Raw genomic sequence first — 25942 nt, forward strand, 5'->3', positions numbered from 1 at the left:
GGCTGCTCTGACAGTCCCCCCTCACCGCAGGCCTTGGGGGCTGTGGCTGAGTCCCCGCCCCCCGCCCCGCCTCAGACCACACAAATTGCCTCCAACATGAGGAGGAGGCCTCCCCTGGGTGTCGTCATTGGCCTCTGGATCGGGGTCCCACTCTCCCATGGGGACCCTGGTAGAGCCAGATCCCACGAAGACCTGCAACTCACCCAGCCTAATTCTCAATCCAACTCAGAGCTGTGTGAAGGGCTGGGAATGGGGCCTAGGGGCGAGAGTGCTCGCCTCCTATACATGAAGCCCTGGGTTCGATTCCCCAGCACCACATATACAGAGAACAGCCAGAAGTAGCGCTATGGCTCAAGAGGTAGAGTGCTGGCCTTGAGCAAAAAGAAGTCAGGGACAGTGCTCAGGCCCTGAGTCCAAGGCCCAGGACTGGCAAAAACAAACAAACAAACAAACACAGAAGCTGTGGGAACACAGGGACAACAGCCGAGCAGAGACGGAGCCCGAGCCCGCCCCAGCTGGCGACTGCAGGTCCGATGCGGATGGCCTGCCTGCTGGCTGGCTAGTAACAGAGAGGTGTCTGTGTGGAAGTTCCCCTGGTTGTCTCCCCTCCCTCCTCCCTCCCGTGACTCCACTGGCCACAATGCCCATCGCCACCGGGGGCGCCGTGTCCGCACGGCAGAGCCACGCGGGACGGGGAAGCGTGGCGGGAACCCTCTGCCCAGGGCAGGGGCCAGGATCAGGGAGGCCGCGCTAGCCTGGCCCGCGTGAGGGACGGAGATGGAGCTGGGCACAGCCGGGGGGGGGGGGGCGGGAGAGGGCGGAGCCAGCTCTGCTCGCATGCAGGAGCGCGCCCCGCCTGGGCCTGGGCCCTGGGGTCCCCCGGGGTCTTGGGGCGAGGGGGCAGTGGCCACGAGGCCTGGGCTGCGGCTGGTCAGCCCTGTGCAGGGACGTGAGGAGTGTGTGTGCGAGTGTGTGCGTGTGTGTGTGCGTGTGAGCGTGTGTGCGAGTGTGTGCGTGTGCGTGTGTGTGTGCGTGTGAGCGTGTGTGCGTGTGTGAGTGTGCGCCTGTGCGTGTGTGTATGTGTCTGTGTGAGCATGTGTGTGAGTGTGTGTGTTCGTGTGAGCGTGTGTGCATGTTCGTGTGAGCGTGTGTGCGTGTGTGTGAGTGTGCGCCTGTGCGTGTGTGTATGTGTCTGTGTGAGCATGTATGTGTTCGTGTGAGCGTGTGTGTGTGTGTGCGTGTGAATGCGCGCGTGTCTCCAGCTGAAGTTCTCCATCCCAGCCAGGAGGTGGCGGGAACGAGGGGGGAAGGGTGCTGGGGATATGGGGGAGTCGGGCGCCCAGGTCCCGCGGGGCGAGGCCTGCCGTGCTCGCGGCCCCCACGGACGGACGTGACGCGGCGCCCAGCTTCTCTCCGGGGACTCGCTCCGAGTGGCCGGCTGCGCCCACGAGGGTCTCCCGGCTGGGCCTCCAGGAAGGCCCGGCAGCGGCTGGGGGTCCCCTCCTGCTCGTGGGAGGCCCCCCACCACCCCGGAGAGCGGCCCACAGCTCAGCGCCGCCTACTTGCCAGGCACCAGCACGCTGCCCACCCCCGGGACCTCCCCAGCCGGCCGGGGCCTCCCCCCCACCGCGCAGGGGCACAGGCACGCGCAACGCGGACAACGACTCGATGACAGAGCCCTCAGGGGGACCCCGCCCAGCCCCTGGCTGGCTCTGGGGGGAAGAGGACGGGGTGTCAGGAGGACGTCGAGGGCAGCTCCGGGCGGGGAGAACAGCTCGCTTTATTTCAGCTGACTCGAAGGAGCTGGCACGACATGCTCATGCTCGCTCGCTCTCTCTCTCTCTCTCTCTCTCTCTCTCTCTCTCTCTCTCTTTCTCTCCCCCCAGCAAATCCTCCCCACCGTGGGGCTGTGGCAGGGGTGGGGCCTCAGTCCCGGCCGTCCACCGCCCCCGTCGGCCCTCGGTCCAGGTCATTCGGGTCCTGCTGGGCTTTCCACTCCAGCTGCAGAACCTGGAGAGAGACGCCGTGAGCGCCCGCTCCGCCCGAGCTCAGCACCCACGACACCCAGGCAGCCGGGCGCTGGGGCTCACGCCTGTCCCGCGAGCCACTCAGAGGACCGAGGGGCCCAGCCGGCCCAGGGAGGAGAAGCTGTGAAACTCTTAGCTCCGATGAACCACCACAGAGCGGTGAGTGGAGACGGGACTCGAGAGGGGGAACGCCAGCTCGGGAGTCAACAAAACAACAAGCCAGATGAGAGTCCTGAGTTCAAATCCCACGACTGGCACCACCCACACCAGGAGGAAAGGTAACAGAGGCCAGAAGGCTGGCTGGGGGCCGGCGGGGGCGGGGCAGGGCGGGAGCTCGCGGCAGGTGCTCAGTGCCGCACAGGGAGGACGCTGCGCAGAATCAGCAAGAGAACCGAGCACAGGTGCTCAGCACCCCAGGGGGAAGGCGGGGCCGCGGGCATCAAGCAGCCCGGCTGGGCCAGTTCGGGATGAGTAGTTTTTCCCTCGAGTCTAGGACTGGAACTCGCGGTCCGACGCTTTGTCTCCCAGGCGGGGGGTCCAGCACCTGAGCCCCACCTCCCGCCTCCCACGAGGCACGTTTGGAGCCATCATGAACTACAGCATGAACCCTACCCAGAACTTCGGGGGGGGGGTGTCAGCAGCACCAGGACTTGAACTCAGGGCCTTAGCTTTTTCACTCAAGGTTGGCGCTCTACCACTTGAGTCACAGCTCCACTTCCCGCTTTTTGGTGGTTCCCTGGAGATAAGAGTCTCACGGACTTTCCTGCCAGGGCTGGCTTGGAACCACAATCCTCAGATGTCAGCCTCCCACGTAGCTGGGCTGACAGGTGTGAGCCACTGGCCTCTAGCGATACCATGTTTATCAACAAAACAACTAGCCCTCCACACAGAAGCTTTAAAGCCACGTGACCCTCGGCAGGACAATGGTGAAGGGACCGACCGTGGACACGGAGCCGTCCCTCCCGGGGAGACAAACACCCGTGCCCGGGGAAAGGGCGGCGCCAGCCCACCTGGGTGTCGATTCTCTGGAACTGCCAGGGCCAGGCCGAGTTGTACAGGAAGGGCCGCAGGTCAAACTTGTTGTCATCAGGGCTGTAGTTCTCCGCGTGGTAGGCGGGCGTGAGCGTGGTCATCTTGTGTCTGTTCATGGAGTACTTGGAGAAGAACCTCTTCACCTTTTCAGCCACCTGGTGGGCGAACAGGCAGGCAACACATGGGGCCCCAAGACGGCAGGGCCGCGCGTCTTGAAGTTAGTGGGGATCCTTTCTGTGCGTGTGTGAGTGTGCGTGTGCACTGGCACCGGGACTTGAACTCAGTGCCTCAGGTTCTCCCTTGGCTTTTTCCCTCACGGCTGGCAGTCTACCACGGGAGTGGCACCTCCCCATGCAGCTTTTTGCTGGGTCCCTGGAGGTAAGTCTCAAGGACTTTCTTGACGGAGCTGGATTCAAACTTGGACCCTCGGATCTCAGCCTCCTGAGTAGCCGGGATTACGGGTGGGCGCCGCGAGGGCCTGGCCAAGGCCTGGAGGCTGGATTCTTCCTCGGAGTGACAGCGCCCCAGCGCAGGGCCCTGGCTCCCTCCCTGAGCGCCCAGGTCGCTCGGGAGGGCCGGAGAAGCACAGGGCTGCCGACCCCAAGGTCGTGTGCCACCTCCAGAGGGGGTGAGCCGGCCCCAGCAGGCCAGGACAAGCAGCCGCCCACAGGCAGGCGGCTCTGCCCACGGCCCCGCGGCCCCGGGGCCCCGGCCTCACCTGCCTGGGGCTGCAGGTTTCGGCCCACATGTGGAGCAGCTTGCAGAACATGCTGTAGGGCCCCGCCTTGGCCGTCTTCCTGAGCCTCCCGAGGACGGACAGCTCCGCGTAGGTCAGGCCCATGTCCTCCTGCGGGGGTGGGGACGCGGGTCACCCGGCACAGGCCGGCTCGCTGGGCACCAGGTGGAGGAGATCGGAGGCCCGGGAGGCACGGCCTCGTTGCCCAGCACCTTCCCATGAGGTGTGACTTGGCGTGGGGACTGAAGGCTGCGGGGTGACGCGTGGCCCCCCTGAAGGGCGCATTCCTGCCCTGTGCATCGTCACAGAAGCCTGACTCGAACGGGACTCCGCGGGGGCTGGTAAGCTAAGGGTCGTAGGATGCAGTGACCGTGGATGTCAGCGGGTTCCAAGCACAGGGACAGGTAATTAGGAAGGGTCAGGGGGCAGACAGGAGAGAAATGTGAGAAGACCTTCCACGAGAGAGTTTTATTAATAATTAAAGTACTTCTCACAAAGAAGTGTCCGGATCAAATAGCTTCTCAGGATTTCTGCCAAAACTTACTTCACAAACTCTCCCCCAAATCAGAAGAGCAGGGAATACCTCCTAACTATTTCGTTGGGGCCCATATTTCACTGAAACCAAACCAGACATCAAAAGAGAAGAAAACTACAGAAAAACATCCCTCGTGAGTAGACGTAAAAGTCCTCCGTGGCAAAACAGTGGTTACACCATGACCACCACAGATCTGCCCCAGAAATGCAAGGTTGGTTTAACAGCGGAAGGTTACTGGAAGAAGTTTGGTGAGGTTTAGCGCCCCCTTATGACTTGAAAACTAAAGAAACTAGAGATGCAAGGGAATGCCATCAATATGACAAAAGGCAGATATGCACAACCCCCAGCTAACTCCACACTTAGAGGGGCTTGTCCCTAAGTCAGGAATAAGACAAGGATGTCCACTCTCTCCTTGTCTATTCATGGCTGTACCCCAGCTCTAGCCAGGGGTATAGAGGATATAACAGAAGGCATCTGGCATGGGAAGGGAGGTGTCAAGCTATCTGCACGTGCAGACAGCATGGCCTTGTAAGACCTCAGTGTGCTCACTGAGAAGCTACTGGAACTAACAAAGGACTCAGAAATGTTGTGGGACATGAGATCAATACACGAAAACCAATTGTGCGTCTCTAATCTCACAACAATCAACCCCCTAACAAACTTATGAAACTATTCAATTTATAATGGTATCAGAAACAGTAAAATACTTTGAAGTAAGCTCCCCCCCCATCCCCCTTTTAGTCCTTTTCTTTTCTTTTTCCTTTTTTGCCAGTCCTGGGGCTTGAACTCAGGGCCTGGATGCTGTCCCTGAGCTTCTTTTGCTCCAGACTAGCATTCTACCACTTGAGCCACAACGCCATTTCCAGCTTTTTGTGTGTGTGTTTATGTGGTACTAAGGAACTGAACCCAGGGCTTCATGCATGCTAGGCAAGCACTCTACCACCGCGCCACATCCCCAGGCCCTGAAATAAGCTTTCAAGTAGAAACTTATATCCAAGAACTAGAAAGCATGGTTGAAGTGCAAAAAGTTAACTTAATGAGAAGACACCCCAAACTTGTGGACCGGCAGATGTAATGCTGTCAAGATAGGATATGCTAACGGATCACAGGTTCAAAGCAATCTTTACCATGATCCTGGACAGAGGGTTTTGTTTTGTTCTGCTGGCACTGGCAAAGGGATCTTAAAACTCATCGGCGAAGAGCTCAAAATGATTTCAAAACCAAAACCAAAATGAGAGCACGCGCACTTCCTCACTTCAGAACTTATTACAAAGCTACAAGAACTTGGAGAGTTTGGCTTGAGGGTGAAAACACAGATCAGTGGAACAGAATCTGGAGTCCAAGAATCACCTTCCACTTACTTAGTGAATCAATTTTTTCCACTGCGCTGTCAAGATAATTCAAGGGGACACACAACCATCTTGCGTGCAATTAACCCAGTGAGAGCACAGAGAATTCAAGGGGACACACAACCATCTTGCGTGCAATTAACCCAGTGAGAGCACAGAGAATTCAAGGGGACACACAACCATCTTACGTGAAATTAACCCAGTGAGACCACAAGAATTCAAGGGGACACACAACCATCTTGCGTGCAATTAACCCAGTGAGAGCACAGATGTCACTGTAGAGCTAAGGCGCTTGGAGGGAGAGAGAGCAGCAAGTGCCCGGGACCCCAGCAGGCAGGAGGGTCTAAAGTGAGGACCCCGGGCCTCCGCTGGCTGACACCCCAGCTGATGGCTTAGGAGTCAAAGGTCATCCTGACCTGGGTGAGGACCGAGCATTCCCCGAGGCCACACTGAGGCGTTGGGGGGACTCCACCCCACGGGAGCCTTGCGCCTCGCCCTCCGCGGGCCATCTCCCCACCCCCTACCAATGCCGCCGGCCACAGCACGGAGGCTGACGCCGAGGGCAGAAGCCCAGCCGTGACACTGGCACGCGTGAGCCCAGGCCCAGATGGACCGACGTCCCCAGACGGCTCCGAGGAACAGAAAGGAGGCCCGGAAGCCATCCCGCCCCGCCACCCAGGGAGCGGGCGCGGTGGGGGGACCGCGGTGGGGGGACCGCCGTTACCTCATCTGTCTGGGACACCTGTCCGTCGGCCAAGGGCTCCAGCTCTGCGGTGGCCGGCGCCGACAGCACGCTGTGGTCAACACAGAGACACCAGTCAGCACGGCTGCCAGCGGGTGCAGAGCCTTCCCAGCGGACCCCAGGCCCGCGGTGCCCAGCTGCCTGGCCACCCCTGGCAGAGCCACCCACTCACCCCGGTCCCGCCCCGCCCAGTGCACGCCCCGCCCAGCGCACCCCACCCACTCACCCCACCACCCGCCTCCCCCAGTGCACGCCCCGCCCAGCACACCCACTCACCCCTGTCCCCCCCAAGTGCACCCACTCACCCCCATACTGCCCCGCCCAGTGCACGCCCCGCCCAGCGCACCCCACCCACTCATCCCCCCACCCGCCTCCCCCAGTGCACGCCCCGCCCAGCGCACCCACTCACCCCTGTCCCCCCCCAAGTGCACCCACTCACCCCTGCCCCGCCCCACCCAGTGCCCGCCCCGCCCAGCACACCCACTCACCCCTGCCCCGCCCCACCCAGTGCACGCCCCGCCCAGCGCACCCACTCACCCCTGCCCCGCCCCACCCAGTGCACGCCCCGCCCAGCGCACCCACTCACCCCTGCAGGGCAGGGAGCTGGAAGCGCTGCGCGCAGAACTGGACGAAGGCCCTCAGGTCCGTCTTGCTGACCCCCCCTATGGGGTTGATGTCCGCGCTGGAGCAGTCGTACTTGGTCAGGTAGCCGAGGAGGCTGCAGGGGCGAGAGCTCAAGGTTCCCCAGGGCCTGACAAGGTCCCACAACTCTGGCCAGCACTGTGTGTTGGAGAACTTGCTTCCTGCACGAGTCCAGAGGCCTGGCAAGTTCCAGGGTCCCAGGGAAGCTGCAGGGCTTGGGAGGACCTCCGGGGGGCAGTACTGCAGGGCTGGGGAGGACCCTGGGGGATGGGGCTGCAGGGCTGGGGAGGACCCCCTGGGCGCAGAGCTGCAGGGCTGGAGAGGACCCCCAGGGGCCAGGGCTGCAGGGCTGGGGAGGACCCCCTGGGGGCAGAGCTGCAGGGCTGGGGAGGACCCCCAGGGGCCAGGGCTGCAGGGCTGGGGAGGACCCCTTGGGGGCAGAGCTGCAGGGCTGGGGAGGACCCCTGGGGGGCGGAGCTGCAGGGCTGGGGAAAACCCCTGGGGGGCGGAGCTGCAGGGTTGGGGAGGACTGCTGGGGCACGAGCAGGGGACGGGCACGCCAGGGAGGCGTCCGGATCAGGGACCCTGGCTGGGAAGCCAGGGCCAGGCAGCCTGAGTGGAAGGACAGAGGTCTGGGACGGACGGCCATGGCACATCACCTCATGTGGCAGAGGCGCTGGAACATGCTACTGGGTTCCAGGCCCTGGGCTCCTCCCAGGGGGCACAGGCTGGAGGGAGGGGGCTCTGGCTGAGGAAAGCACCGGATGCTGCTGAATGTGGGTACCAGGGTGCAGGGGCTCCGCGACCCGATCCCCGCCCAGAGCCCAGAAGGCTGAGGACTGCAGAGCAGGCAGGGCCGACACAACTGTCAGCACCAGGGCGGTGGCTCAGCCCCTGGCTGTCACCAGCCAGAGCCGCCCGGCATGGGACAGGCCCCTCCTCAACTGTGGCTCCAGCACAGACCACCGCATTGTCCAGACGGACGCCCTGCCCACAGCATGGGCGCTAAATCAGCAACGCAAGGGACAGCAAATCTGCCTGCCTTGAGCTAGCAACGACTCCCACAGTCTCCCACCTCCGCTGCCTCTAAGGAGCCTCTGGCTTCCCCACCCCGACCTCTTCCGACTTTCCCTTCCCAAGGACAGCAGCCCCAGAGAACGACCCCACGCCCACTCCTCCTGGGCACAGGAGAGGGCTGGAGCACAGCTCAGGGCTCGCGCCGCTACCGGGCAGGTCCTGGCTGGCGTCGGGCGCTTGGGCTGGGGAGGCTTTCCACACATCCCGACTGACCACAAGTTTCAGGGGCTCCGCTGTCTGTCCAGGCTCTTTGGGCCTCATGCTTCCCCCCCAACCACACACACACACACACCAGCCCATCCTCCCTTTGCCTGAACAGATCAAAACCACAGCACGGCCATGGAGCTGAGTCCTCTCAGAGAACCACTGACATTGCACCCCACAAAGGCCTTTGTCCTCGACTTACTTCTGAGATAGGGCTGGGCAAAAGACTGGGCAGACAGTGGGCAGCTGAATGGATAAGTGGGCTGGATTGATAGATGAAGAGAGGACTGATGGATGGACGGGTGAGCGGGTGGAAGAACTAAAGGATGGGTGGATGAATGGATGAGTGGGTGGGAGGTGAATGAATGAATGAGGAGGTGAATGAACAGATGGATGGATGGATAGATGGATGGGTGGATGGATGGGTGGGTATATGGACAGGTGGATGATGGATGGACAGATGGATAGATGGGTGGATGCATGGGTGTATAGATGGGTGGATGGATAGATGGGTAGATGGTAGATGGACAGATGGATGGGTGGATGGACAGATGGATCGATGGGTGGATGGATGGGTGGATGGTAGATGGACAGATGGATAGACGGATGGGTGGGTGAATGGATGAATGGGTGGATAGATGGATGGGTGAGTGGATGGAGGGGTGGGTGGATGGATGGATGGGAGGACAGACAGACGGATAGATGCATGGGTGAGGATGGATGCGTGGGTGGGTGGCTGATGGATGGACAGGAGGATGGGTGGATGGGTGGACACACTGATGAATGACACACTAACAGAGGACTGAAGGGACAATTACCATGACCAGTGATGACAGTGGTAACGAATCCTGTGAAAGCCCTCCAGAAATAAGGACTGAGGTCATAGTCAACCAGGTCCAATCTGTGTCTGCCTCTCTTTAAAGCATGCCCCCGGCTCCGGGTCTCCGTCTACTAAAGCACATAGCTCCTGTCTGAAAGTGCTCATCCCATAGCTGGCCTGTGCCACGAAGGAAATCTCCTTTCTCCACCCTTCAACAAAGAAATGAGTTGCCAGATGCCAGGGGCTCGGCCTGTAACCCTCGCCACGCAGGAGGCTGAGATCTGAGGACGGAGTGAGGTTTGAGGACAGCTGGGGCAGAAAGTCCATGAAACTTCATCTCCAGTTGACTAGCAAAAAGCCAGAAGTGGAAGCGTGGCTCAAGTGGTCGAGTGCCAGTCTTGCGTGAAAAAGCTAAGGAGAATGCCTAGACCAGGCCCTGGTACCCGAGCCAAACATAAGAGCACCAGCCACAACAGCGACGTGCTTTCCAGGAGGAACCTACACGCAAAGGAGTAGAGCAGGGCGCACTCCAGCCACCAAACAGGTGGGTGGGGGCGGGGGCCTGGCGGGGCACAGCACAGAGGGGGCTCGGGGTGGGGGGGGGCAGGCGCCTCAAGAAAGCCAAGTCCGCCCAGCCCGCCTCCGCCAGTCAGGCGAGAGCTGCCCTGTTGCCACGGTGACCAAACGTGCAGGGCCGACCCGGACGGCGGGCGTCTCCTTCCTGCAGACCTTGCCCACACCCAAGGACCCGGTTGGACGAGGCGGGGACAGTCGCCCACAGAGATCTGGGGTGTCCAGGGGCCAGGCCACACCCACCTCTCGTCCACGTTGGTGGTTCCGAGGACCAGCAGGCCCCCACGGGAGCCCCGGGACCAAAGGCTCAGTTGAGCGAACAGGTAGGCGATGACCATCCGGATACGAGCCTGGGGCGGGAGGGGAGGCGGGCGGGCTCATCCGGGGCAGGGCCCACAGCAGCTCCAGGGAGACCAGAAAGGCTCACTCTGGAACTTTCCCTCTGCCCTGAGCCAGCCCCCCCCCCCCCCCCGTCCCCCGGGGTCAGCGTGCCCTGGGCGGAGCCCGCCGCCCCAGAAGGCAGGAGGCACCTGCACATTCTGCAGGGCCAGGTTCTCCCGGCTGCTCCCTCCGCGCGCGGCGAAGGCGGGGCTCTTCCCCGTGACCAGGCTGAAGATGCCCAGGACGGCCCTCACGGCCGGGTCGATGCTGAGACCCACGTGGTAGCTGGAGGAGGAAGGGGGCGTGCCCACGCGTGAGGAGCCGCCCTTCACCCCTGCTGGACAGCCATCTACGGGGCCGAGGCCCGGGCCGTTCCACGCAGTGGAGCAGTCCGGCGTGGGGTGACGGGACAGGTCGTGGGGGGGTGCCTCCCCTGCTCGGCAGGCTTGTGTCTCCCCTCGCTGAGCAGGCCCCTCCCACAGCCGGGCCCAAGGACGGGGACCAGGGGAGACGGCACGGTCCACAGCTGCGGCGTGCGAGCCTCCCGTGCAGAATCCCTGGAGTCTGGCTCAGACCCAGCAGCAAGGGGAACCCCACCCAGCTCCCAGGGGCGCCCCGACTCTGCCGTTTGCAGAGCGTCCACCGAGCTCCGACGCATGGCCGCCGCCGCCGCCCCGGGCTCGAGGGCCAGGCCTGCGCTACCTTCCGATCTGCTCGGCCAGCTCCCGGGCCCTGTGGCGCGTCTCCTGGGAGGAATTCTCGCTGGCCATGTAGCAGGTGGTCAGCAGGCGCCCACAGAGCTCCCGCGGGTCCTGGGGGATGTAGCCGCTCTGGTCCACGATGAGCCGCACATCAGCCAGCACCTCCTCATCTGAAGACCCAGACAGAGACAGGGCAGGAAGCTCCTTCCCGCGAGCCCCGCCCGCCGCCCCCCCAGCCACGGCCCAGCCCAGCCCTCGAGGTCGGTGCCCTTGCAGCCTTGTCACGAGCCCCTTGGCATGCTCTCCTGGGCACCATGAAGCTATCTGCAGCCAGGTGCCAGTCGCTGCTCCAGAGGCTGAGGTCTGAGGCTCCAAGCCAGCCCAGGCGAGAGAGTCTACGAGAGCCTCATCTCCAGCGAGTCACCCCAAAGCCAGAGGAACCGCGGCTCAGGCGACACAGTGCCAGCCTTGAGCGAAATGAGAACCGAGTTCAAGTCTGAAAACTGGCACGCGCGGCGGAGCCGTCTGCGGTGCCCGTCACGCCCCTGTGCGGCAGAGCCGGGGGATTGGGCTCGGGCTCCCAGCCCAGGACGGGCTCAGCGGGCTTCCCTGTCCCCAGGTGAGTGGGCAGGACCGCAGGGCCCCCCTGGGCTCCCGCCCACCCCGCGGCCGCCAGGGACCACGCGTCACCTACTTCCGCGGCTCACGGCCTGGCACACCTGGCGGCACATGGAGTAGACGATGCAGGCGGAGGCCGCGCTGTCCAGGCCGCCACTCAGGGGCAGGAAAAAGCCGGCCTGCAGCGGGAGGACCGCGCTGAGCTCCACCCCGCGGGCCCAAGAGATGCCCAAGGCACCCGCGCCCCCACGGGCCCGGGGAAGGGGGCACCGCGCATGCCAGGGGGCATTCGGAGGGAAAAGACCTGTCCCTCCCCCCCCCCCGCAGGCCTCACACCCAGCCTCCACCCGGGAACTCCCACCAGGCCTGATGGCCAAGGGCAGGGCCGGGCGGGGCGGGGCGGGCACCCCGGCACGCTGCAGGCCAGTGCATGAAACCCCTGCAGCCTGCACCCATCAGGCCTCTGGCGAGTGTGGACAAGCTGTCCCCAGAGGCACAGGGAGCTGCACGCATCCAAAACACACAACCCAGGCCAGGCTTGCGCTACTCAGGAGGCTGAGAGCTGAGGATCGAGGTTCAAAGCCAGCCCAGGCTACAAAGTCCACAAGAGGCCTATCTCCCACAAACTACCAAAAATAAATAAATAAACAAATAAACAAGCCAGAATGGGAGCTGTGGCTTGAGGGGTCGAGCTCTAACCTGAGTAAAGACAGCTCAAAGACAGAGCCCAGATCCCGAGTTCAAGCCCCAAGACCGCCCCAAGATTGGCACCACACACACACACAGACAGACACACACACACACACACACACACACACACACACACACACACACCTACCCTACCCCTGCCAAAGTCAGGTGTATTGGTTCTCACTCATCATCTTGGCTACTTAAGAGGTTAACGGTAGAACTGTGACTTGAGGCCAGCCTGGGCAGAAAAGTTTGCGAGACCCATTTTCAACCTGCAGCTTAGCACAGTGGTGCGCTGCTGTCATCCTAAGCTCCCTGAGAAACTGAGATTGGGAGGATCACGGTTCTAGGCCAGACATAGACAGGAAGGTCTGTGAAACACCATCTCAGCAGAAGAAGCCGGACAGCCTGGCAGGCACTGGCCAGCCCAGCAACTACAGGAAGCCCAAGCTAGGTGGATGACGGGCCGGGCATGCTCTCAGCAGGAAGGGAGCCGGTATCTTAACAATGACAGGCCAAAACCTGTCGGGATGCGTGGCTCGGCAGTACAGCACCTGCCTAGCAAACATGAGGTCCTGATTCTAAACTGCAGTACCACCAAAAAAATAATAAGTAGGGGGAAATCAATCCCCGAGCAGCCTGTCGTGCAACTCGAACCAATCTAGAAGACGTTGAGCTGGCTGGGAACAGGCCGCCTTACCTGTCGGCTTCGTCTCAGGAAGTCCCAGAGCCAGCAGGCAGGCCCAAGACTGTGGAGAGACCAGACGGACAGTGTGGAAGGGGCAAGTCCAGCCCCAGGGCAGCACCCCTGGGCAGCTGCCCCCGGGCAGGCCCCCAGCGGGCCAGCGTCCCCACCCCAGGCTCCGCGGGGCCTGGCCTCTGTCAGCTAGCTCCCTCCGCCAGCTCCCCCGGCGAGTCCGAGCTTGTCTGCGCTCAGGCAGGCCTGGGCAGTGACCACCGCCGCCCCATGCAGAGGAGGGGGACACAGGGGACCGGGCCTCTGCCAGCACCCGCCCAGCACAGGGGCCCAGCCTGCGGCCGCCCAGGGCCCACCTTCGCAAGCCCAAGGAGACGATCATGGGAGGCTGGCGACGGCGAATCGCGATGTGAGGCGGGCCTAGGAGGAAAGGCGACCCGGGCCCCCGACGCCCAGGGTCCACCTGGGAAGGCGCCGGGCCCCTGCTGCACCCACTCAGTGCAGACCTGCCCCCCGCCAGCCCCCGGGGGGAGGGCGGCTGCCAGCCGCCCCCGGACGCCCACCTGATCTCCTCCTCGGGGCTGTGGTACGTCCACGGCACGGGGGCAGAGACGGGCTGCAGCAGGTCATCAGGGCACGAGAGGGCGAAGTCCACCTTGACCCGGGGGTAGGGGCTCACCCTGCTGGCCTGGGGGTGGACACGAGGCGGGACACGTGACCCCCGCCTTCCGGTGCCGGCATGGGTGAGGGACACCGGCGTGGCCGAGCCCTCGTGGTGCCCGGGGCCTGGCCTGGGGGAATCGGGGCCCGTCGGGTCCAGAGCCACGGGGTGGTGGTGAGGGCTGTGGAGCGCCAGGCTGCGGCACAGCCCCGCCCTGCACCGGGGGTCTCGACGCACTGGCCCGGCCTTCGACCTCCCTCCCAGGACAAACGCCCAGTCCCCGCGGGGCGCTCCCTCCACGCCCGCGGCCGCCCCAGCGGCGCCCACCGCACGGAGCCCGCCGGGCGCTCACCGCCAGGTTCCGGGACGAGATCTCCGCCCGGTAGCTCCTCACGTCCTCCAAGTCCAGCGTGGCCGTCAGGACCTCCTGCAGGGAGAGCGGAGGGAGGGCGCGGCCTGTCGCGGGGGCCACGCGGATGGGCCACGGCAGGGACGGGTGACACGCCACGCGGCTGCTGTAAAGCTGGGCGGGAAGCAAACCCGCCGCGGGGTGCAGAAGGGAGTTCATTGAGGGGGCGCGGGAAGCAAACTGCCAGCCACACAAGATGGAGGCGCGGGGAGACAGAGGGGACGGAAGAAGGGAAAAGAGAGAAAAGAGCGAGAGAGAGTAAGCGAGGAAAGGAGAGAGAGCGGGGACCGTGTTGAGCCGGATCCTATAGGGAAGGCGGGAGGTGTGGCCAGGTGGATTGGATGTGAGCTCAGAGAAGGGGGAGGTCACGGCCTCCGGGTGTGCCAGTTACCTAGGTAACGCGGGTACTGGGCGCAGACTTAAACAGGTGGGGGGCCTCTGCCTGGAGCCCTCCCGGGGTGACCTCACAGCTGGATCCTACACCGTCTCCTCCGTGGCCGCCAGAAACACCACCGTGTTCGGATGTGTTCTGGAGAGCCCGCGGCGCAGGAGGCCACGCCAGCCCCGCGCTGAGCCTGCGCACAGTAGGGGGCTTCCGGCACGTTCACGGTCGACGACGTTACGATGACGATTCTCATGCTTTGGCAGTGCTGGGGTTGCGGCGGGCCGGGCGCTTGCCAGCCAGGCCCTCTACCCCCCCAGCCCCTCAGGTCTTGATCACGTGGCTCCTCCTGCCTCGGCCTCCTGAGGGGCTGCCCTGCAGGCAGGCACGGCCTGCGCCACGCGGTGTTAGTTCCACGGAAGCCGAGTCCTAATCACAGGCTGTTCTAGGATTTCGCGTCACTAAAAGCCAGTGTGGGCCCGCGTCCTGCCGCTGCGCCCCACGGCGGCTAACCACGGGGGACACCTGGCTCCCCCGGCGCCCGCCGTCTTTGCGGTGAGCCCAGTGCCCGCGGGTCAGCACCGAGAGGCACGGCTGTGACGACTCCCCCCCCCCCCCCCCAGTCTGCCCTGGCTTGGGCTCTTCCTTAGCTGTCACGCAGGGTGGGGCAGGCAGAGCTCGTCCAGAGCCCCGCCCCCAGCCTTCAGCTTCCCACTGCCTGACAGTGCCACAGCGCTGGCTCTGCTCCCGCCCTGGGGCCCTCTGGGGGTCCCCCCTCCCAGTCACGCTTGCCGTCCGGCTGGGACGACAGGCACGGGCCCCAGAGAGCTCGTGTGACGATCGAGTCTTAAAACCTTTCTGCCAGCCTGGCCTCAAACTGCGATCCTTCCAACCTCTGCCTGGAGCAGGCAGGGTTACGGCAGCTGACTCTGGTACTTCTTACAGCAGCAACGACAACATTGACAAAAATCACTAAGCACCACTGTTACGAAGCACGGAGGGGCCGAGCCGCCTTTATCTGAAGGGCTCGGCACCGGACGCGGTTGGCAAGCTGGGGCCACAGCGCTCATTTTGGTGCTTGCTAAATGCAGATCCCGAGGGCTCTGCTCTGGGACCCAAGAGGCTGGACCGGCGCTGGTCAGCGCGGCCCCCGAGGCCCCCCACGTCCTCAGGGAGCCCCCGGCCCGTGTTTCGAGGGCAGCGCCCAGCGCCGGTCACAGGCCTCTGCTCCGTGCCCACTGCCCACGCTCCACGTGACCATGAGGCCCGGGCGCCGCGTCCCCAGCTGAGCCCAAGCAGCCAAGCCGGCCGTTCTCATCTCCCGTGTCAGCCTGGCTGCCGCCTGCCGCTACTTGCCACCCGGCGGGGACCACGGGGAGGGGGCCGCCGCAAGGGCGGCACGGGCCCAGACCACCGTGGGGGGACCCCAGGCAGGGGTCACCGGGAGAGCGTGACACGGTGCCTCGACGCGGCCCTTACCACATCGTCCAGCGAGAACTGCGCCCCCTGGGCGACGATGCTGCCGTTCATGGCGACCATGGCGCAGCCGTCATAGTAGAGCCGGTCGCCGTCGCAGCCCTTCTGGTTGGCCAGCAGGTAGATCCCACCGTTCTGGACGCGGCCAGGGTGGCGCGGTTAGGGTGCCGGCCGCCGTCATGGCGACGTGCACCAAGGCGGGGACGCAGAGCCCAAGAGGTGCTATCTGTGTCCTCCCGGAGCCGCCATGGGTCCCGTCACCCCAGCCCCCCACACAGGACCTCCGCGGGACCCCAAACCCCAGCCCCCCTCCCTGCAGGGCCACCGCGGGACCCCAAACCCCAGCCCCCTCCCGGCAGGGCCTCCGCGGGACCCCAAGCCCCAGCCCCCCTCCCGGCAGGGCTTCCGCGGGACCCCTCACCCCAGCCGCCGTCTCCCCCCTCCCGCAGGACACACAGACGACCCCGGCACTGTCCCTACTGCGCCCGCACAGCCCCCCCCCCCGTGGTGCCCACCTTGGTGGTGGCCATGGTCACCAGGTCCACCCTGGCGTGGGCTTTGCGCAGCGTGTGGTGGCTGCCCGAGGCGTTGGTGAAGATCTCCACGCCGTCTAGGTCCATGTCGACGTGTGGGCTGCAGACAGGAGCGCGTGGGGGGGCGCCGCGGGGCTCCCCCTGCCCAAGCGCACTCCCGCGGCCGCCCCGCCCCGCCCGCCCCCGACGCCGGGCTCCCCGGGACCCTGGCTGACCTGTGTGGCGTCCAGAGCTCCTCGCAGATCTCGCTCCCGATGCAAGTGTCCCAGGTGGCCAGCACTGCGTCCCCGAAGGGCGCCGTTTCCTGAAGGTGAAGGTGAAGGCGGACGAGGGTCGGGGCCCACCGCCTCGGGACCCTGTGCGCACCCCAGACCCAAGAGGCCGCCACGTAGGCCAGGAGCCACCCCGTGTCATCCCCCACCTGGAACCCGTCCAGCGATCGCCACGGGGTGAGGACCTCGTCCTGTGCCCGCGCCAGAGCCTGCCCCACCCCGACACCAAGAGGCGCAGGACCCGCCCCCACGGACACCGTCTCCGCCCCCAGCAGGCCAGGCCCCGCCCCCATGGACACCATCTCCGCCCCCAGCAAGCCAGGCCCCGCCCCCACAGGTGCCATCTCCGCCCCCAGCAGGCCAGGCCCCACCCCCACGGGGCCCATCTCCGCCCCCAGCAAGTCAGGCCCCGCCCCCACAGGTGCCGTCTCCGCCCCCAGCAAGGCCAGGCCCCGCCCCCACGGGCACCGTCTCTGCCCCCGGCCTGTGCAGGCCCCATCTCCGCCCCTAGCAGGTGTAGGTCCCGCCTCCACGGACACCATCTCCGCCCCCAGCAAGGCCAGGCCCCGCCCCCACGGGCACCGTCTCCGCCCCCAGCAGGCCAGGCCCCGCCCCCATGAGCGCCATCCCCGCCCCCAGCAGGCGCAGGCCCCCTCCCACAGGTGAGCTCTGCAAGGCCCAGAGAAGCCCCCCAGCGCCCCTGTGCGTGGCTCCTGTCCTGGAGCACTGGCTAGGCTGCCCATCCTGAGAGGTGGCCCTCAGTGCACTTCCGCAAGTCTCTCCTCTGCTTGTTTCCAGGGCTTTCTGGGGCTATCTGGATGCATTCCCACCCCGCCCCCCCCCACGCAGGCCGCACCTGCTATGCGTTAAACGCACCTGGTTTGTCACGTCCTGTAACATCCGGGGGAGGAAGTACTCCTCTATCTGCCTGGGAAGAGGGCGCAGCGGTCAGGGATGGTGGTCCGGGAGACAGGATGGCAAAAATCATGACCACAGGCCGGTGCCACTGGCTCGCGCCTGTCATCCTCGCTGCTCAGAAGGCTGAGATCTGAGGATCGTGGCTCAAAGCCAGCCTGGGCCCTGCCAGGGTGTGCCACTGGCACTGTCTTAAGTCCCTGAGACTCTTACACCGAATCAGCACCAAAGCTGGAAGTGGCGCTCTGGCTCAAGTGGCAGAGTGCTAGCCTTGGGCAAAGGGTCTCAAGGACAGTGCCGGGCCCTGAGTTCAAGCCCTAGCACTGGCACCAAGAGAAAAAAAGAAAGCAGCGTGTTCACAAGGGAGGTGCGTGTCACGGAGTCCCTCCACAGTGAGAACAGGCGAAGGCACCCGGAGCACAGCTTCCACGGCAGGTGCCAAGGCCCAGGTTGGTTCTGGTGCCTCAGAGGCAGCCGGAGGCTGCAGGTCACCTCCTCCCTCCCTCCCCACCAACCCCCCCCCCACAGAAGGACCCCTGAGGCCAGTCGGCGGTGCTGAGCGTCCCAGCTACAGGTGCACTGAAGGTGCAGGGCAACTGAGGCCAGCGAGGGGTCTGGACAGCACAGGCCCGTCCTTCCTGTGGGTGGGAGGCCACGCCCCTCCCGAGCAGGGCAGACACTGCCCCCGCGGAAGCTCTCCGTGGAGCACCCAGAACTCACCGGCTCCGGGCCCAGGGGGTGAACCAGCGCAGCTCGCGGTAGTTGGCCTGGTTGGCCAAGGCGGTCTTGGGCCGGATCAGCAGGATCCTCCTACAGCAGGAATGGGGTGCTCACACGGAGCCCCCCAGGGCGGGCCGCTGCCACCCAGAGCCCACTGGAGGAGGGGCCCTGAGCAAGAGACTGTCCCCCTCTGCAAGATGGGTCCCCAGCCAGCGGGGCTGGACGCCCTGTGTCTCCATGTGAGCTGATGGACAGGGTCTTCCTCACCACCCCTAGGTGCCCTGTGAGTGGGCGGGGGGGGGCTCAGTGAAGCACGGGTCCCCTGGTGGGGGTCGGCCTCTCTGGGGGGCCCAGAGCTGGCAGAGGCGCCCGCCCCACCCACCTGTTGAGGAAGATCACTCTGCAGTTGTAGCGGACATTGCGATGCATCACAGGCCTGCGGAGAGAGGGGATGCGCGTGTCTGCACTGTGGAGAGGGGACGCGAGTGTCTGCACTGAGGAGAGAGGGGTCGCGTGTGTCTGGGTTGTGGATTGAGGGGACGCGCGTGTCTGGGTTGTGGATTGAGGGGACGCGCGTGTCTGGGTTGTGGATTGAGTGGACGCGTGTGTCTGGGTTGTGGATTGAGGGGACGCACGTGTCTGGGTTGTGGATTGAGGGGACCCATGTGTCTGGGTAGTGGAGAGGGGACGTGCGTGTCTGCACTGTGGAGAGAGGGGACGCGCGTGTCTGGGTTGTGGATTGAGGGGACGCGCGTGTCTGGGTAGTGGAGAGAGGGGACGCGCGTGTCAGGGTTGTGGATTGAGGGGACGCGCGTGTCTGCGCTGTGGAGAGAGGGCACACGTCTGGGTTGTGGAGGGGACATGCGTGTCTGGGTTGTGGATTGAGGGGACACGCGTGTCTTCACTGTGGAGAGAGGGGACACGCGTGTCTGGGTTGTGGAGAGGGGACGCGCATGTCTGGGTTGTGGAGAGAGGGGACGCGCGTGTCTTCACTGTGGAGAGAGGGGACGCGCGTGTCTGGGTTGTGGATTGAGGGGACGCGCGTGTCTGGGTAGTGGAGAGGGGACGCGCGTGTCTGGGTTGTGGAGAGAGGGGACGCGCGTGTCTTCACTGTGGAGAGGGGACGCGCGTGTCTGGATTGTGGATTGAGGGTATGCGCGTGTCTGCGCTGTGGAGAGAGGGCACACATGTCTGGGTTGTGGAGGGGACACGCGTGTCTGGGTTGTGGATTGAGGGGACGCGCGTGTCAGGGTTGTGGATTGAGGGGACGCGTGTGTCTGGGTTGTGGATTGAGGGGACGGGCGTGTCTGGGTTGTGGATTGAGGGGACGCACGTGTCTGCACTGTGGAGAGAGGGGACGCGCGTGTCTGGGTAATGGAGAGAGGGGACGCGTGTGTCTGGGTTGTGGATTAGGGGACGCGCGTGTCTGGGTAATGGAGAGAGGAGACGCGTGTGTCTGGGTTGTGGAGAGAGGGGACGCGTGTGTCTGGGTAGTGGAGAGGGGACGCGTGTGTCTGGGTAGTGGAGAGGGGACGCGCGTGTCTGGGTTGTGGATTGAGGGGACGCGCGTGTCTGGGTTGTGGAGAGGGGACGCGCGTGTCTGGGTTGTGGAGAGAGGAGACGCGCGTGTCTGGGTTGTGAAGAGAGAAGACGCGCGTGTCTGCACTGTGGAGAGAGGGCACACGTGTGTCTGGGTTGTGGAGGGGACACGCGTGTCCGCGCTGGGCGGGCCCACCAGCAGCGTAGGGCCCAGTGTTCTGCGTCCACAGGCTGCTTCCCCCGTCTGCGAGCTCGGGCGCCCGAGGCCCCTTGGTGGCTTCTTAAGCCACATCCCCAAACGCCTGTGCTGCCGGCGAGCTGGCTCCCGCCCGTCAGCCCCGCTACTCGGGCGGCTGAGATCTGAGGATCGAGGCTTGGAGCCGGCTGAGGAGGAAAGTCTGTGACCCTATTACCAGTGACTGAGCAAAAAGCCAGAAACGGATCTGTGGTTCCGGCGGTAGAGCACCGGCCTTGAGGGGAAAGCTCCGAGACGGCGCCCGGGCCCTGAGTTCAAGCCCCAGGCCCAATACCAGCACACACGCGCTTCCGGCGATAAAACTCAAAGCAGGAGGACAGTCTGCAGATGAAGCAAGTCAGGCGGCTGGTGCACACCCCCTGGCGGGAGTCAGAATCTTTCCCGTCGCAGGGTGGGCCTGACGGAGGCGCCGCCGTCGTCGGGGTCGTCACCCCCTCGCAAGGAGCCGTCAGCCAAGCCACTTCCCGCAGCAAGGGCTGTGTTTCAGGAGCCAGAGGCTCGGCTCAAGTGGTTCTGTGCCTGGGGAACTGTCGTCCTCACCGGCGTGTGCTTTGGCAGGCGTCCTGGTCTTGCCGGTTGCTATGAACTTTGAACTCCTTTCAAAGCAACCACCTGAGCGAGGTCGTGCACCTCGGTGCTGAGCGGCAGGAACAGAGGCTGCGCGGACCGCCCGCCGGCACATGCGCCTCTCTCCAGGTAGCACGCCCTCTGCAGAACTTTGCCCCGGTGAGTTCTTTCCCAGTGGGTGTCTCTATTCCCACACGACACCCCGGCTGCCTGATACATCCCAACACCCCGGACTGTGCTAGAACTCCCGGCCGCTGCCTCTCTCCTCTGCACGCCCTCCCTCACCTCACCCTGCGCGCTGGCCCGAGGCACCAGTGGCGCTTGCCCCAGCGCGTCTGCGGGAATCGCCTCTCGGGCTCTCTGTAAAGGTGGAAAGGTCAGGCCAGAGCCTTGGGCTGCCTCAGGAAAGAGCGAGGGAGAGGTGGCACCAGCCATTGCGTCCGACTCCAGAGAGCAGCTAGAAGGCCCGGGGAGAGCAGAAAGGCTAATCACGGCTCACCATCAGCAGGCGAAGACAGCCAGCCTGGGGCACCAGGAGCACAGCTCCCATGGGGCTGGGCCTTGGCCAAGTATCACTGGCCCGGCTGTTACCAGTCCAAATGGGATCCGAGGTCAGGCGCCCGCACCCCTCCGCAGAGCCCAGCCCTGGCACGAGCACCTCCCACCGTCGCTGCTCCTTGCCTTCCCTCCAACCAGTGCCCACATTCTGGGTGGGCACACGTGTCTTGGTGCCAGTACCAGGGTTTGAACTTGGGGCCTTGCCCCTTAGCTTTCTCTCTCAAAGCTACCCTAGACCGGGGTGACAGCAGGAAGCACGGTGGAGGGGTGGGGGGCTAGCTGGGCACGGGGGCTCACACCTGCAGCCCTAGCTACCCAGGAGGCTGAGATCTGAGGATCACGGCTGGAGGCCAGTCCAGGCAGGAAAGTCCGTGAGACTCTTAACTCCAAGTAAGCAGCAAAAAGCCAGAGGTGGAATTGCGGTTCAAGTGGCAGAGCACTGGCCTTGAGCAAAAAAACATTAAGAGAGACTATGATGGGGCTGTGGGTTCAGGCCCCGGTTGCTGGCACAAAACCAGTGGGGAGGGGAAGGAGGGAAGAGGAGGGAGAGGGCAGGCGGGTGAGGGTTTGGGCTGTGTGTGTGTATGGACCTGTCACAAGGAAATCCCCCTGTTCAACGAGCATTTTCTAATTAAGAATGCAAAAGCAGCGAAAGAGAGAAGACAGAGACCCTGCTAGACAAATGTCCCCTCGTGGTGGGGAGATGGAGAGAGAAGGCACACGAGGCCAACAATGAGAACAAGCGGGTGCGGTCGCTCGTGACTGAAACACTAGCTGCTCGGGAGGCCGAGGTAGGGAGGGTCACAGTTTGGGGACGGCCTGAAGAAAACGTTCCTTAGACGCTATCTCAAAAACAGACAGCCAAATGACAGGCTGGAGGCATGGGTCAAGTGGAAGAGTGCCAGCTAAGCAAGCACCAGGACCCCGAGGGCAAACCCTGGTACTAGATTAGAAAAAAACAAAAAAAAAGGACTTCACACCATGTGGCGCTACATGGGTGGACATGTCCTTGTGCGCAGCCCGCCCTGCGGCTCACAGGGGGCCATAAAGCTCTCTGGCTGTGACCGCGTGACGTCACAGTCCCATTCCCACCAACCGTGCTCCTATGCCTGGAAGCTTCCAGAGAAACCTACGCAGTCTGTTTTCGGTGGCTGCCGCGGGGAGTATTTGGTGGTCAGGCAGCTGGGATGGGAGCAAACCCGCCTTGCCCTCCCACAGGCCCGTGAGACGGGGAACCCTGGATGGAGAGCGGCCCGAAATCTGCCCCTGCCCCTCCCCCCCTGCCCCGCACCGCCCCCACACCCGGCACCGGCCACTTACATCCCCACATCACAGATGATGTCCTGCGTGACCGGAGACTCCAGGAGGGCCTTCAGGACCTCCAGCGAGTGCAGGAGGGTGTCCGACTCGTAGTAATGATCCAGCACCCGTAGCCACTAGAAGGTGGGGGGGGAGGGAGAGAGGACCAAGCAGGCAGGAGAGGGTGAGCCAGGGCCCCGGGGCCGACTATGTGTGTTACTGGATTTTTTCCAATGCCTCCGGGGCCATTCTGGGGTGCAGCCTTTGGGGGGAGGGGCGGGGCGCACGATAGCACAGGTAGAATTCTATAGACGACACGAGGGGCCCCGCTCCGATCTTAAGGTTTTGGCTACTGTGCCTGCCCTTGGATTTTATCTGTATTTCATTCTGGTGCCCGTCGTAGAGCTTGAACCCCCGGCCTGGGAGCTGCCCCTTAGCTTGTTTGCTCCAGGCTGGTGCTCTGCACTTGGAGCCATATTCCTACTTTGGGCTTTGGAGTGGTTAACTGCAGATGGGGGCATCAGAGACGTTCCTGCCTGGACTGGCTTCAAACCACGACCCTCAGATCTCAGGCTCCGGGGAGGATTACGGGCACGGGCGGGCGGGAGCCACAGTGCCCAGCCCACCTGAGATTCCTAGCAGCCCTTCATGGCCCTGTTCTAGGTCCACACAGCCATGACACCTTGACAGCAAGAGGCTCGGTTCAGGGCTCGGGCTCCGACGGTGGTATCTGATTGGCCAGTGATGACCTTTCCGGCCTGAAAATGGTTTGCTGTGGGCCCAGCTTTGTAGGGTAAGCGTGACTGTGGCTACGTGAAAGCTCGGGGACAGTGCCCGCACCCTGGGTTCGAGCCCAGGACTGGCACAATAAGCACACTGCAGCACCTGGGGTTCTGACGGGGCCAGGAGCGGGGGGCAGAGGCGGCGGGAAGGAAGGCGGGAAGGACAGTGCCCTCGAGCTTCCACAGGGAGAGCAGTCCTGCGGCGCCCCGCGCGGGGACTTCTGCACTCCCGAGCTAGACAAGAGATCCGCAGTTTTGGAGACAACTCAGTTTGTGGCCCTTGGTCACATCAGCTCCAGGGGCTCTCCCACAGTGCTCCATGATGTTATAAAGCATAAAGACTCAAAGCCGGACTGGTGGCTCACGCCTATCATCCTAACTCAGGCCTAACTCAGGAGGCTGAGATCTGAGGATCGAGGTTCAAAGCCAGCCCTGGCAGGAAAGTCCATGAGACCCTTCAACTAACCAGTAAGAAGCCACAAGTGGAGCTGCGGCTTAAGTGGTAGAGTACCAGCGAGCCACAAAGCTAAGGGGCAGCACCCAGACTCTGAGTTTAAGCCCTACTCCTGGCACAAAAAAACCACAATAAAACAAGAGCACCATAAAGACTCTGCTCAAGCCAGTTCCTGGTGTTGAGAAGGAAATGGCACCGAGGAGATGCCCCACCCAGGAGCAACTCTGGGCTCCCCTCCCCCCGCGTTCCCAGAATCCTCATTCCCCCCTTAGCTCTGGGACCCAAGCATGACACAAAATGGAGTGAGGGAGGACAAGCATTCACACCGCAGTGCAGGGCCGAGGCAAAGTGGAGGACCGTTTCCAGGCTGCTCTGAGGTAGGAACAGACTTGCCCAGCCTCCCTGGGCCTGCTCTGAGCATAAACCAGGCCTGATGTCATGTTGCTGACCACCTCTTAAGGCGGCTGGGCTTTGGCACCGCTCTCAGATCTACACATTTTCCACCAGTGGACACAGCTACCACTACATGCCTGCCACAGATATTACCACATAACCAGCTACCACCCAGAAGTAGGGATGGGCTTCTTCTTACCATATTTCCAGTTCTGGTCCAAGCCTGTATCTTGCTCCTTTGTTCTTGGCGATTTCAATACCTACGTGACATACAGAGAGAAAGAGGGGTAATTTCAGTCCCCAGGACGTGACCCTAGCTGTATCAGGTAGGGTCAGTGAGCCGGGCACTGGCGGGCTCACACCTGTCAATCTAGCTACTCAGGAGGCTGAGATCTGTGCTTTGAAGCCAGCCTGGCCAGAAAATCCTGTGAGACTCCAAAAGTCTCCAAATAACCACAGAAAAGGCTGGAAGCGGTGCTGTAGCTCCAGTGGTAGAGCACTACCCTTGAGCAAAAGCCTAGGCCAAGCACCCGGTGTCCCCACGCTCCCGGTGTCCTCTCCCACGCGGCCAGGCCTCCTGTCGAACTCCACCAGACGGCATGGCCACGTACACGTGCACACCCCCGCAGGTTTGTACAGAGGCTGGGGGAGCCTGCACGACGGGCCTGGGAGCGGGCGATGTGGAAGTGACAACCGGCAGGTGCCAAGGCGAAATGCGGGGTGAAGCTGGAGGCGGACCTCGAGTGACAGGGAACCAGTTCCTCACCAGGGCATCTGGTTTCCGCGAGGAAGGGGAGGGACTGCCCTTTCCACCCCAGGACATGGGCTCTGAGGACGGGAGGGGGAACCGGCCAGCGGGGGGGGGAGGGGGCTCAGCGAAGGTTCCCCAGCCGCGTTCGGCCTCCTCTGGGACGGGGGGGGGGGGCTTCTCCCACGGCTGCCCTCCCCCCCCCTCCCCCCGCGGGAGCCCAAGGTCAGGGAGCAAGCAGCCCAAGGTCGCGGCCCGCGCCCCTCCTCCGCGCCCCGCCCCGCCCCGCCCGGGCCACCCCCGGACCCACTCCTGAAGATGCGCCGCAGGTTGCCCTCGAAGTCCAGCGCCCACTGGTTCAGGGCGCACGCGGCCACCGTCACCTTGCGGCCCATCGCGCCAGGCCCGCGGGCGGGATCCGGCCCGACCGGCGACTCCGGGCAGCCAGCCCCGGCCCACAGCTCCGGCCCACAGCCGCGGCCGCCTCCCCCACTTCCGGGTCGCCCGCCCGGCCCCGCCCCGCCGCCCCGCGGATAGGCTGGAAGCGCCCTCTCCCCGCCCACGCCGGCAGGGCCCTCCTGGAAAGGGGCGTGGCCTCTCGTCAGGCTCCGCCCACAGAGCGCGCGGGGGGGGGGGGCGGGGAAAGCGCTCAGTGCGCCTGCGCGGTGAGGAGGCTGGGAGACCCAAGCGTCGCCCTGGTGGCGGGCGGCCCGCGCGACGCCGTTCCATTTATTACACATTTCTTACACGCCTCTCCCTTCACCACCGCTCCTGCACAGCGGTCCAGCGCTTGGTATATTCCATTTGTGTTCAGTTGTAAGCATTTTCCCTGCTGCTCTCAGATAAGCACTCTTTTTTGTTGTTGTTGCCAGTCCTGGGACTTGAACTCGGGGCCTGAGCACTGTCCCTGGCTTCTCTTTGCTCAAGGCTAGCACTCTGCCACCTGAGCCACAGCGCCACCTCTGGTGCTGAGGACTCCAGCCTAGGGCCTGTGCATACGAGGCAAGCACTCTACCACTAGGCCACATTCCCAGCCCTGGACAAGCACTTTTTTCACTTTTAGTTACATTTTCCCCCATTTATGAAGTCATGCTTGCTGGGACTGACAACTTGGAAACATCTTCCCCTTGGGGCAGTTTCAGCCCCTCAACCCC

General features: G+C 63.7%; 1 protein-coding gene and 1 pseudogene across 1 annotated transcript in view; both read right to left on the minus strand.

Annotated features, from left to right (window-relative positions):
• LOC125362260 overlaps positions 1 to 25942 on the minus strand; it is a 106059-nt gene that overhangs the window by 64979 nt on the left and 15138 nt on the right. The window lies entirely within an intron of this gene.
• Positions 1889 to 25241, minus strand: LOC125362265 (annotated as a pseudogene).

Source organism: Perognathus longimembris, chromosome 13, assembly GCF_023159225.1.
Source record: "Perognathus longimembris pacificus isolate PPM17 chromosome 13, ASM2315922v1, whole genome shotgun sequence".
Taxonomy (NCBI): Eukaryota; Metazoa; Chordata; class Mammalia; order Rodentia; family Heteromyidae; genus Perognathus; species Perognathus longimembris.